Consider the following 13,156-nt stretch of genomic DNA (forward strand, 5'->3'; position numbering starts at 1 on the left):
AATCTAAAATAGGTCTTGGGACTGGCTAGCACCTCAGGGGAGGCATTCAGAGGGGGAGGAGTTGAGAGGTGCGTGGCCAAGGAAGGGCCTTGGTGTGTGGGGACTGCCCTCTTTGGGGGCCATGTCCTAACGTGGGGTCATGCTCCATCGCTGGCGAATCCAAGCCAGGGTGCACACGAGGGAGGGGCTGGTCCAGCCACCGCTGCTGAGATGCCTTTCCCATGCCTGGGTGAGCCACCCATTTGATATATTTTTGCAGAGGTGACCGCTAGGACAGCCCCTGCTGCCTCCGGGGCCAGCATATTCCTTGAAGTTCTCTCTGGGAGGCAGTTCCCTTTGAGGTGGGACTACCAGTTCTCTGTCTCATCCAGAAGGCAGTGAGAGGGTTAATAGTCTTCCGTACTTAACACATTTATTCAGTAGCTATGTTCGAGCAGCAACTGTGTCCTGGGCTTTTTATCCAGGAGTTGGGAATTTATCAAGTGAACGAGAGACAAGAATTCTTGGCCTCATGGTCTAGTCTTTTATCAGGAGAAGTCTTTCAAGAAACACCTCCAGAATCTTCTCACAGTGACTCCTGGGTCCACACAGGCGGTGGTTTAAGGGTCTTTAGCTTCATGACAGGGAAGCGGGACTGTGGGGTTGCTGGGATGTTCAGGGATAGAAGGAAGCAGGGACAGGAGCCCAGGCAGAGTCCAGCACACTCCTCATGGGGCAGATACCCCGGAAAATAAAATTTTGCTTGAAAAGTTGAGCTTGTAAGTTGCTGTGTTTGAACATGTTGTTATATTGGGCTTACTTTATCTGACTGGCCTTTCAATAAAGCCAAAAAAGTTACTGAATCTTATTGTGGCTGGGCACGTGGTCTGTGTTGGACGATGTGGTCCTCGCCCTACAGACTAAGGTCAGTAATTTGCAGATGAACCAAAGCGAGTCTATTACAAGCCAACTCACATGGCTGGGCCTGGGCGCTCTGTGCACAAATCCAGCCAGAGCAGTCAGAGGGGGCTTGCTGGAGGAAGAAGCTGCCCCGCAAGTCAGGAAGAGGTGAGGTGTTCTCAGAGAAGGTGAAATGTGACATGGCTTGCTTCCCTGGGGCAGTATGACTGCTCTGTCACAATGGAGGTGGCTGATGGGAGGTATTTTCATTTTGCATTACTATAATGAAATACCTGAGGTTACTTAATGAAGAAAAGAAGTTTATTTAGCTCACTGTTCTGGAGGTTCAAGGGCCGGGTGCTGGCATCTGCTTGGCTCTGGCGAGGACCTCGGAGCACATGACAAAATGACAGCAGTGTGTGTGAGATGGAGATCACCGTAGGCAATTAGGAAGCCAGAGACAGGGGAGCCCCAGAGTCCCAGAGTCCCTTCCAAGGCCACGCCTCCCTTTAGGCCACGCCTCCCTTTAGGCCATGCCTCTTAAAGTTCCCACCTCCCAATCGCTCTGCAAAGGACCAAGCTTCCACCATACTTGTGTGAACAAACTCAAACCACATCTAGACCATGGCAAGAGGCTAGAGGTTGGAGGGCAGGGGGTGGTGGAGGCCCGTGGGGGCTTGAAGTGGTCTGCATCTAGGAGTCACCAACGGTTTCAGGACCCTGGTCTTGGCAGTGCTCTGATTGCCAGGACGTCAGTGCTGGGTGCGAGCTGGCACAGCAGGGGAGGAAAGAGGGCACTGCAGGTGACCCCAGAGGGGCCACAGGACCATGGATGCATCACTCACTCTCTCTGAGCCTCAGTTTACCCCATCCGTAAAATGAAAGTAAGGTCTCTAATACTGGCCCTTACATCGATTTGTTCACTTTAACAAGTTGAGTCTTAGTGTTAAAAATACATGTGACATTGCTAAAAAAAAAAAAAAAAAAAAAGTGAAGTGTTAATTTAAGAAAAAAAATCCCAACTGTCGGTGTGAGGATCCCCTTCTCACGCTGCAGGCATCCCGCACCCAGGAGACGGCAAGAAGTGAGAGACAAGTCGCACGCTCTGTGGGCCAAGGCAGGGTCCAAACCTCGGAGAAGCGGCGGCAGGGAGTGATCACCCACCGCCCACGGCTGCAACGACTCCTGCAGCAACCTCAGAAAGGGCCTGGGCTGGTCACAGCTCTCCGTCAGCCAGACCAGGGAAGCGGCGGCCTGGACGCCCTCTGCATTGCCCAGCCCGGGCTGCCTGACAAGGACCCCAGGCCCGGTGGGGTCCTCCCAGCAGACGTCTGTCCTCCTGTCCCAGAGGCTGGAAGGCCAAGACCAGGCATCGGGCCAGTTGGTTTCCGCAGAGGCCTCTCCGTAGCTTGCTGATGGCATTGTCTCCGTGTCCTCACTGGTCCCCGTGTGCGTGTCTGTCCTGAGCTCATCCCATCACCAGGACACCCCTCATACTGGACTGGGGCCCACGGGACAGCATTTCACCCTTAGTGCCTCTTTAAAGGCACATATTAAAAAAATATTTTTAGTTGTAGATGGACACAATAACTTTATTTTCTCCACTTATTTCTATGCGGGGCTGAGAATCAAACCCAGCGCCTCACACGTGCTAGGCAAGTGCTCTACCACTGAGCCCCCGCCCAGCCCAAGGCACCTTCTGTAAATCCAGTCACATTCTGGAGTGCTGGGGGTCAGGACTGCAGCGTAGGAATTTGGGACGGGGACACAATTCAGCCTATAACTCATTCTTTCGGAATTTCCCTGATGTGCTGTTTTGAGAGAAAAGACACAACCCAGGAGAAGGGGAGATGGTGACATCCCAGGGATGTCACAGACTTGATTGGGGTGGGGTGAGTGAGTCACTTGGTGCTCCTGGTGCACTCGGATTAGATCCACTTAAATAAATTCCCCAAATTAGAAACAAATAAAACCCTCAGGATTTCAAAAAAGACGAATTAACTTGCTTGATCTAAGATTGCATAGCAGGTTCCCTTTAAATGCCCAGCCTCACCAGTAGACTCGAAGGGTGATTTGACTTAATACCATGTGATTAAAGTCCTGCGCTTTCAGAGCCTTGTATTAAAGCAGAAGAGGCGGCCTGTAATTAAAATGCAGCCGATGTTCCTCCTCCAAAGACCAGTTCAGTGCACAGCGTGGACAGGTGAAGCAGCCCAGGCACCTGAGTAGGGTCTCTAGCACCTTAGCTCTGGGTCGAGGTGCACCAGCATCCGCCCAATCTCCAGGACGGTGGCACGGGCCACCCATCCCCTGCCTGGGCTGGGCGCCCTTCCTGCCGTCCCAGGAGCCAGCATTGGCTTTGATCTGTGCGGGCAGCAACCAGACCTTGTCCTCCCTTGCCTCTGTTTCTGGGGTTAGTGACTTTGGTCCCCCAGCCTGTGGGCAAGGAGACCTGGACAAATGCCTCTTGAGCGTTTTCTAAATCTCACGTCAGCGATTTCAACCAGCAAGCATTTTACTTCCTCACCAGAGCTTCCAACACGTGTCACGGGGATGGATTAACTTCTGGTCCTCTCTGCAAGGAAGGGAGGTGCCCATGGCCTGGCACCATGGAGGAGGCAGAGATCCAAAGGAGGCCCTTGCAAAACAAGGCAGAAATCCCCACACCCAGGGCCGAGCACCCTAGTACGGGCTAAGCGGGGACTCGTCTCACCAGGAAAGAGCACCGTGGTCACCTGCCGCCGGGCTGCACGTCGCACTTCTCAGAGTATCAGAGCCGATATTGATCGGAAGAACCCGTGTCCTCTGGGGCCGAGGAAACGGGTCTGATGGAGGCAGTGGCTGGTGGGGTGTTAGATTCTGAGCCTGTCTTTCCACCATCAATATTCATGGGGAAACTTCTACATGCCAGAAGCTGCGTGCATAGGAGCTCAGCACGATCTCCTGTGGCCAGAGAGAGCCTTCTGGGGAGAGGACTTACTTCTGTCCTGGAGAGTCCCACAGACTAGTGGGGGTGACGTCCACGTAGAGTGAAGAGGACATGCAGGGAAAAGAGGCACAGGGTGCGGGTGGTGGGTGCCTGGGGAGCCCGTCCCCCCTGGGGACTCAGCCAGGGCTTCTCACACCACAGGCCTCAGGGGAGGTGGACGGGCCAAGAGGTGGGCAGAGGAGGTGGTTCAGGCAGAAGGAACGTTCTAGGTCAGGCCTGGAGGTGGAAGTGTGGGGTGGGGTGACTCAGGTGGTCATGAGAACCCGGATGGAGGGGAGGCCGGAGGGAGGTGGGGACCGGAGGGGAGGCTGGAGTGTGAGAAGCCGCACGTGGAGGTGAGCAGGCCAGACCTTGTCCCAGGATTTGGAGCAAGAGACCCTATGGTAGGTGCCTGGGCTGGAGAGACCACGCGTCTTCCCTTAGATCAGGCGCTCGGAGCCTGGCTTGGCTGCAGAGGGCTTGCTCAGGTCCCTGATGGCATCTGGGATGCAAGATTTGTTCTTGGACTCAACTAGAAGGTGTGGATGGCCCTCATCCTTCACACTACGCTGCTGGCCTTTTTCTGGACAGTGGCTGCCTCTATGGCCCTTCCTGCCAACACAGATCTCTTCAGAGCCCAGAAGCCTTTGCTGTTCAGGGTATGTGAACCAACTCAAAGGAACCAGCATGTGCATTCGTTAGTATTTTAGCCAGCTTTTTTGTTGCTGTGACCAAAGACTTGATAAGCACAGTTTTAGAGGAGGAGAAGTTTATTTGGAGCTCGGTTTCAGAGGACTCAGTCCATAGACAGCCGTCCCTGTTGCTCTGGGCCTGAGGTGAGGCAGACCATCATGGCGGAGGGGCATGGTGGAGCAAAGCAGCTCAGGACGTGACACCAGGAAGCAGGCAGCAAGCTCCACTCACCAGGGGCAAAATATATACCCCAAAGGCAGGTCCCAGTGACCCATCTCCTCCAGCCACACCGTGCCTGCCCATGGTTACCACCCGGTTAATCCTTCAAGTGGATTAATGCACTGGTCGGGGAGGCTCTCGTAACCCAATCGTCTCACCTCTAAAGTTACAGGCACGTCTCACACTGAGCTTTTGAGGGACTCTGCATATCTACACCATAACAGATAGTAACAGACATCAGAAATAATGAGGGCTTATGTAAGATAGAGATTATTTTCCTACCTGGAGGTCAGCTGGCCAGAGCTGGTGTGGTGGTTTCATGGGACCTGGGACTTGGGCTGCTTCCTTCTGTTTGCTCTGCCGACTCTGTAGGTGGCCACTTTACTCAAGGTCGTCTCCTTGTCCAGTGTGGTTGCTGGAGTTCTAACCATCACACCCACATTCTGGGCAAGAAGGAGGAACCGGGATGAATTCCCACTGGTCACCGGATCTGCAAGTGAGACTGGGAAAGGTAGTTTTCATCTAAGTGTGTGACCTGAGGTTCTATTAGTGAGGAAGACGGAGCTGAGTGCTGGGTAGGCAGCTCCAGCCTCTGCCATGCATGCTACCAAGGTGACCACGGAGGCCCAGGGGCTCCCTGAGGGCCTGTGTCCCGTGTCTTACCTGCAGGGCTCAGCACCATGTGACACATAGCAGATGCTGCTGAAAGGGAGCACATGAGACAGCCACCCAGGAAACCGCTGTGGGTTCAATATGGTTTGTTTCCTAAAGGTTCAGGTGCTAGAAGCTTGGTCCCCAGTGTGACAGGGTTGAGGTGGTGGGACATTGACGAGGTGGGGCCAAGTGGGAGAGGAGTTAGAGTTAGTTCACAGGGTAACACGCTCAGCTGGGGCTCATGCCCATCTCGAGGGACGGGTTAGGTACCATGGTTAGTTCTTATGAGAGTAGGTTGTTATGAAGTGAGACCACCCCATGTGTGTGGCCCCTTCTGCAGGGGCCAGCACCTTTTCCACTTGTCTGCCATGTTGACACGGCGGGGGCGGGGGAGAGGGACTGTCACTAGACACCAATCACCACATTGTTTGAACTTGCCGGCCATCAGAATCTTGAGCCAAACAAACCTCTTTTCTCTATATCTTACTCAGCCTTGGGTATTGTATTATAGCAACATCAAATGAGCAAACATCAATTCTGATTAGCAGCCAACGGTGCATCTTAGGGGACAGCAGGACTGTTCAGGGGCTGGGCTCCTGGCCCCACTCTCTTTCCTTTAAAAAGAGAACAATACTACCACTATGGATTGGAACCCAGGATCAATGAGATAGCAAACAGAGCAGAACTACATAGGTGTAAGATGTGGTGGTGCTATGCAGCTTGTCTCACTTCTTAGACTCGTCCTCCCCTTCACAGGAAGTCTAGAAGGTCAGTCTACTTTTCCAAGTTCAGTTGCATACATTTTGTCCTCTTGGGGTGTCCTCCACTAACCCCCAGGACACAGGAGTCCTAAGACCCCCCTGTGTTTATAGGATCTTTGAGGAGTCCAGAGCCTTCATCCTCCCTGGACCATCTAATGCTCCAAGATTGAGGGACAGAAGTTAGTTTCCATCTGGAAAATGGGCTGGTGACTCACCCAGGGTTGGAGCTGCAGCTGAGTGGGGTCTCCTGGCTGCAGGCACAGACATTTCCTTCCTGAAAAAGAATGTTTATGAAATTTTCTTTCTTTTTTCTTTGGTACTGGGGCTTGAACCCAGGGGTGCTTTACCACCGAGCCATATCCCCAGCCCTTTTTATTTTTTATTTTGAGTCAGGGTCTAGTTAAGTTGCTTCCGGCCTCGCTAAGTTGGCGAGGCTGATCTCGGACTTACCATCCTCTGGCCTTAGCCTCCTGAGTTGCTGGGATTATGGGCGTGTGCCATTAGGCCTAGCCCAATGCTCCATGATTCTGAGGTCTCTTGGTGTCCACTGCAAGTAGAGGCCTCAGCCTGGCCCTTAGGGATTTGGCACAGTCTAAGGTCAGCCTGTGACGATGATGGACGTCATCACTCCTGGCTCCAGCCTGGGGTCACGATGGCCCAGCCTGGCACGCCTCCAGACCTGCTCTGATGCTGGCCCATTCTCCCAGGGCCTTGCCCACCCAGCTCCTCGAGTTACTGAGGGTGTGGACACCACGTGGCCCTGATGCAAGTATTATGCTTTATTATCCACCTTCTTTTTTATCGTTTTAATGCTTTGTTGCTCATTTTGTCCAAACTTCTTTTCAGTGAATCTGCCCATGTCCCCATCCTGCCTTCCCTGAGGTCCGTGTCCACTAGTAGAAACAATTTTTAAAATTGGCTTAAAGAGACGGAGTATTACACTGTTTGAAAATAAAACTAGGGGCTGGAGTTGTGGCTCAGTGGTAAAGCGCTTGCCTGGCATGTGTGAGGCCCTGGGTTTGATTCAGCACCACGTGTAAATAAATTAAAAAAAGAAAAAACTAAAGTGAAAAAAGAAGTGGTCTGGAGGCAACCATCTCCATCAACTGGTGAATGGGTAAACAAGCTGTTGTCTGCCCACACAACAGAATAGTATTCAGCCATGAACATGGTACAGCGCAGAGGACCACAAACAGGTCATGTGAAACCAAAGAAGCCAGACCGTAGCGCAGCGGTGCATCTCTGTGAAATACCCAGCACAGGAAGACCCCGACGAGGAGGGCGGGTCAGGACCCACGCAGGGGTCGGGCAACTGCCTAACCCTGTGAGGCTTGGAAGGTGTGCGGGAACGTCCTGGAGCCGGGTGAACGTGATGCTTGCGCAATAGCGTGAACGCACTAGAGCGCGTGAGCTGCACGCGCAAGCGCCGAAGGACGCGCGCGGTGGTCAACGTCAGTGATGTAAATTCCACTGTGGAATTTTTTTTTAAAAAAGCCAGTTGCGGTGGCCACACCTGTCATCCCAGCCGCTTGGGAAACCGAGGCAGGAAGGTTGCCAGCTCACTTCCAGCCTGGGAAACTTAGCAAGGCTCTGTCTCAAAAATAAAGATTAATTCATTAATTAGTTGAATGAAAGATCAACGAAGTTGAACCCATGCTCTCACCTGCTGCCTTCCTGCCCTTCTCCCTTCTGGAGGTAATTTTTTAAAAGCTTTATGATCGATCATTTCCAGGGTTATAAAGAGGACAGGATGATATGTGAACCTGTGTGCCAGTCACCCGGCTTCCTCAGGGTCCCCTCGTGTGCACCTCCATTCTTTCCTGCTGTCTGCTCCCTTACTCCTGGGCTAGTTGAGGACAATCGCTGACATCATATTTTAATCATAAATAATTCAGGACATTTCAGCATAAGACGAGAGCTTTCCTTACAACATCTAACCACACAGCACTTAGGTAGAGCAATTAGGTCTTACCAAGTGGTGTCGCAGGTAGTGTGTGTGTGCGCGTGCGCGCGCTCGCGATGCTGGGGACTGAACCCTGGATGACTTACCACTGAGCTACTTCCCCATCCCTTTTTTAAAATTTTGAGACAGGGTCTAGCTCAGTTGTGGAGACTGGCCTCAAACTTGGAGTCCTTCTGCCTCAGCCTCCTGAGTCGCTGGGACCACAGGCATGCTGTACTGTGCCCCACAGGTCGCACTTTTATAATGCTATTTTCTTTCTCCTTTCAGGGTTTCTTTAAGGAGAATATGGAATATGTCATTTCCCCCCTTCTTTCAGGGGGAATATGTCATTTCCCCCTTTCTTTCAGCAAAGAAAGTGCTTTTCTGTTCTTTGCTTTTTTCACCCAAAAAAGTCTGTTGGGTAGATGGCTTCTGTATCAGCACATGATGATCCTCCTTATTTTCTCAGGTATATAATATTCTGCCGCATGGGCCGTGTCATAATTTCCTCTCCCGCCCTGTACTGTACGTCACTTGGCTTCTGGTCCTTTGTGTCTGTGGCCTGCGCTGGACTCTGCAGGCTGAGCCGTCAAAGAAGGCACATTGCACTTGGCCCCGGCCCCCAAGGGGCCTGGGCTGGTGGCAGTCTCCAGGGAAACGGAAGCATGTGTGGGAGAGGGAGGGTCAGAGGCGCTGGCTCCTGTGACCGCGGGCTGGCAAGCCTGAGCGGCCGGGTGGGGTGCTGGCAGGCGGGAACGAGGGTAAAAGTGGATGTCGCGGCCTTGAGTCTGAAACCTGTAGGGCGGCAGGCTGCAGACTGGGCAGGATTTCTGTGCTTTAGACTTTTTTTTTTTTTTTTCGGTATCAGGGATTGAACGGAGGGGGCTTTACCACGGAGCCACATCTCCAGCCCATTTTCTTTTTTATTTTGAGTTGGGGTCTCACCAACTTGCTTAGGGCCTCTAAGGTGCTGAGGTTGGTTTTGAACTTCCGATCCTCCTGCCTCAGCCTCTCCAGCCACGGGATCACAGGAGCACCCGCTGTGCCCGGCTCTTTTAGTCTTGAGGAATTCTTTGAGGGACTGGGTGGTGGCTCAGTGGTAGGAACTTGCCTAGGACGTGTGAGGCCCTGGGTTCAATCCTCAGCACTACATAAAAATAAATAAAGGTATTTTTTTAAAAAAAAATTTAAAAAAAGAATTCCTCCTTTGAGAAACCTGACTTTGCTCTTCAGGCCTCTGCATGGACCAGGCCCACCCACATTATGGATGGAAATCTGCTCGACTTAAAGTCGACTGACTATGAATGTTCACTGCATATGAAAATACCTTCACAGCAGCAGCTAAACACACTCAACCAAGTGGCTGGGCACCGCAGCCTGGCCACATTGACGTCTAAGATCAACCACCGTGGAGCCCCAAAAAAGTGGACGTAAAAAGATGGCAGGAATGTAGAGAGCAGGAACCCAGGTGTCCTGTGTGGCTTTATGAGGTTAAGAGGAGTCCTCTCATTTTATAACCAAGGAAATAGGCTCAGAGAGGTTCATTTACTCGCCCAGGGTTGCACAGCTAGTAGGTGGTAGAAAGATCTGATCTAGGCTAATCCAGGACAGAGCCCACTGTCCTAATTCTATTATTCTCCTTCACAGGAGTGGAGAGTTGTGTGTCACCCTGAAGAGGACAATTGAACTGGTCTTGAAGGAGAGTGAGGTGTTGACCAGGTGGATAAAGAAGGGGATTTGGCATTTTCAGCTCAGGGAACTGAGCTCAGAGCAGTTAGGGACCCCCTCCTTTTCTGTGTGGTGTGGCTGCGTGGGTGGCTTGGGCTTCCTTTCAACATGGTAGTCTCAGGGTGACTGGCTTCATTACCAGGTGGCTGGCGTCCCCCAGAACACAAACACAAGGGCTGCTGGGTTTCCTTCAGGCCTAGGCCTGGGGCAGGCATAGTGTCACTCACATGCATTCCTGAGCATCAGCCACACTCTGGGAAGCCAGGGGACTGTCCTGCCCAGGGGATCCGCATGCTCAATATATATGATCCGCTTTCTTAGACACAATTAGAAAACCGGGAGAACCGTCTGACTCCCCGTTCTTAAGGTGACATCCTGTGTGACCGAGCCAAGACTCACTCCCTCTCTGATTCTCTAAAACGGGAATAGCAGAAGTGCTGCCAATCACTGCCTGCCTCAGAGGGCTGCTCGGGTTCAGAGGAGGCAGGACATGGAGTGCGCGGGGGCCGGGCCAGGAGCCTGGGGACAGGCCTGGGTGTAGGAGGAAGGGCCTGGCCCCTCTTCCTGGGGTGGTGAGCAGGCCCGGGAAGCCGACCTGTTGAGGGTCTGAAGTCCACAGGGCTGTCCGTCTGTCCGTCTTCTCGCGAGCCCCACAGCTCTTCTGTGAGGTGGTCAGTACTCTGCCCCGTTGACAGCTGTCCCCGAGCGGACTCCAGCTTCGCCCAGCTCCGCCCGTCTTCCCCTCCCACGAGGCTGGGGCGGCGGGCGGCCCACCAGGGCCTCCTTGCTGGGGCACTGCCGACGGCATCAGATGGTTTTCGCTTTCTTCTGCCTTTGGCGGTTTGAGAGTGCAGTTGGACGGCACCGGGCAGAACTGGGCGGACTGTGGGAGCGGCCACCAAGGGTGGGTTTGTGCGTCCCTGTCCCCCTGAGAGGCCCCACGGGGTGAGTGTGGGGACCCTGCCCCTGGGCTGCCTGCTCCCCTGGACGGTCCCTGCCCTCAGGCCAGGCCTGTCCCCAGGGCTCCCTGCCCGGCCTGCATCCTTATGCTGGAGGCCTCGTGCCCATGACTGCCCGTGTCCCCAGGCGAGTGAGGCAGCCGCAGGCCCTGCCTCCTGTCCAGCCGCACTGCCGAGTGAGGGCTTTGCTGGCCGGCCTCAGCCGGTCCAGCCTCGCTCCCCCGCCCAGGCATTTGTGGAGGCCGCAGGCCTGGGACCCACGCCGTGGAACAATCGGCCTCAGAGGACGCGCCCAGAACAATGGGGGCTTGTGGACCGTTCGTGCCCGACCTCGGACGCCAGCCCCAGTCACAGTGTGCCCAGGGCGCTGGCCAACGGGAGAGCATGGGCCTGCCTTCCCAGGGCGTGGGGTCACTGGCACAGCTGACCTTTGGACGTGTGCGCAGGTGGCCCCGTGGGCTGTGCCAGGCCTGCTGCCAGCTCTTGGGCAGCGTGGCGTTTCCCTGTCCACTGCAGAGCCAGACCACCCAGGCGCGGGTGCTGGGGTGGGGGCGCCGTCCAGGAAGCCCTTTCCCGAGGCCACCCTCGGGTCCCTCCCACCCGGCTCCTGCGGCCCTGGCCTCGGCCTGGCCTAGCCCCCCTCCTCGGTGGGTCCTCCGTCTGCAGGCCTCTGCTCCAGCCAGCCCAGACGCCAGGGACGAGTGGGTGACAAGCCACCTCGAACGAGAGGGTCCCCCCGCTCCAGATCACTAGGCCAGCTGGGGTGTGACTGCTCAGCAAGGCCACACCAGACAGTGTCCTAAGGACGAGGCTCGTGGGGGACATGGAGGAGACAACAGAGGGACGCAGGGGGGTTGGGCTGCTCAGGAGCCTTTTAGACTCTTCCCTGAGGCTGCGACTCCCGCACCGCCTCACACGCCTGGCGTGCTGGAGGCTCAGGGCTCGGCTTCTGTGTGATCTCGCCTTCTCTGGCTTCATTCATTGAAGGCAGAACATTCTAGAAGGTTGTGATTGCTAATTATTATTAAAAATGTGAGGGTCGTTTAGGTGGCATGTGTGACGTGAGAGTGCTTCACATGGCGAGCCACAGTAGTGGGCACAAGGGAGCCCGGGACAGGGACAGGGACAGGGAGCTCGGGACAGGGACAGGGAGCCCGGGACAGGGACAGGAGCCCGGGACAGCGTCCCGAGGGAACCTCTGAAGGGGAGGCCTGAAGCCTGCTCAGGAGATGCCTTCAGAGCATGAGTCCAGTCAGAGGGACATCTGTGTAGCCCCGGCCGTGGTCACTCACAGGCAGAGAGGCCCTGCCCAGGCGCCCAGTCGGGAGGTGACATGGAGCTTAACCAGCTGGCCTGGGGAAGCAGATGGACTCCCGGGGACAAGAGGGGGAAAACGCAGGCAGACCCGGGGGGCCCTGGACGAGTGCCCCTGGCCACCTCAGGCGGGGAGCATGGGTGAAGGGTCCCCATGCCGCTGCCCGGGACGCGCGGTGGTGGAGGAGTTCGGGTTCTGAGGCAGCAGGTGAGGTCAAAAGCCAGGTCCAGAAGGAGCAGGTCCACTGGGGCCCGTGCTGGCCCCTGAGGATGCCCGTCAGGGACAGAGCGGCCTCCCCGCTGGCTCCGCGCACCTCTGCTTCCTTAGCTTTAGTCCGTCTTTGGCCAGGACGTCAAGGGTAGTGGTTTAGCACCCCCAGGGCCGCGTCTCCCCCCCAGGTTTTAAAATAAAAGCTCCCCTGGGATGGAATTCCTAGGTCATCAGAGTCATCCTGAGCAGGTGGCTTCTCATGTCTTCACCATGGCCGCGGACGGCCTCCCAGCCCACCTCCCCGGCCCCTTGGCCCTGGCTGACCGCTGATCGACCTTCTCTATGTACCTGTCCATTCTGCACGTTTCATACACGTGGAATTTACAAATGCATGGTCTTAATCCCAGAGGCTTGGGAGGCTGAGGCAGGAGGATGGTGAGTTCAAAGCCAGCCTTAGGGGCTGGGGCTGTAGCTCAGTGGCCGAACACTTGCGGAGCACATGTTGAGGCACTGGGTTCCATCCGTATCTCTGCATAAAAATAAACAAATTAAATAAGGCGTTCTGTTCATCTACAACTACAAAAAATTTTAAAAACTTAAAAAAAAGCCAGCCTCAGCAACTTAGGCACTAAGCAACTCAGTGAGACCCTGTCTCTAAATAAAATAGAAAAAGGGCTACGGATGCGGCTCAGTGGTCGAGCTCCTCTGGGCTCACCTGGCACCAAAAATAAATAAGTAAATAAAATACGTGGTCTTTTGTGACTGGCTCCCGGCACTGAGCCTCACTTCAAGGCCAGCAGGCTTTACGCCTCTCAGCCCTTCACTCTT

The 13,156-nt window shown here is 54.6% G+C and overlaps 1 protein-coding gene and 1 long non-coding RNA gene across 6 annotated transcripts in view; one reads left to right on the plus strand and one right to left on the minus strand.

Moving 5' to 3' along the window:
- CTIF (cap binding complex dependent translation initiation factor) overlaps window positions 1–13,156 on the plus strand; it is a 283,887-nt gene that overhangs the window by 21,341 nt on the left and 249,390 nt on the right. The gene's annotated exons all lie outside the window — the stretch shown is intronic.
- On the minus strand, window positions 1,938–10,545 carry LOC306643070. Its single transcript, XR_013758813.1, has 3 exons — window positions 10,440–10,545; window positions 5,042–6,448; window positions 1,938–4,459 (listed from the first exon to the last, which is right to left on the minus strand). It is a non-coding gene; the product is annotated as an uncharacterized lncRNA (long non-coding RNA).

This window comes from Sciurus vulgaris (assembly GCF_902686455.1).
Source record: "Sciurus vulgaris genome assembly, chromosome: 13".
NCBI lineage: Eukaryota > Metazoa > Chordata > Mammalia > Rodentia > Sciuridae > Sciurus > Sciurus vulgaris.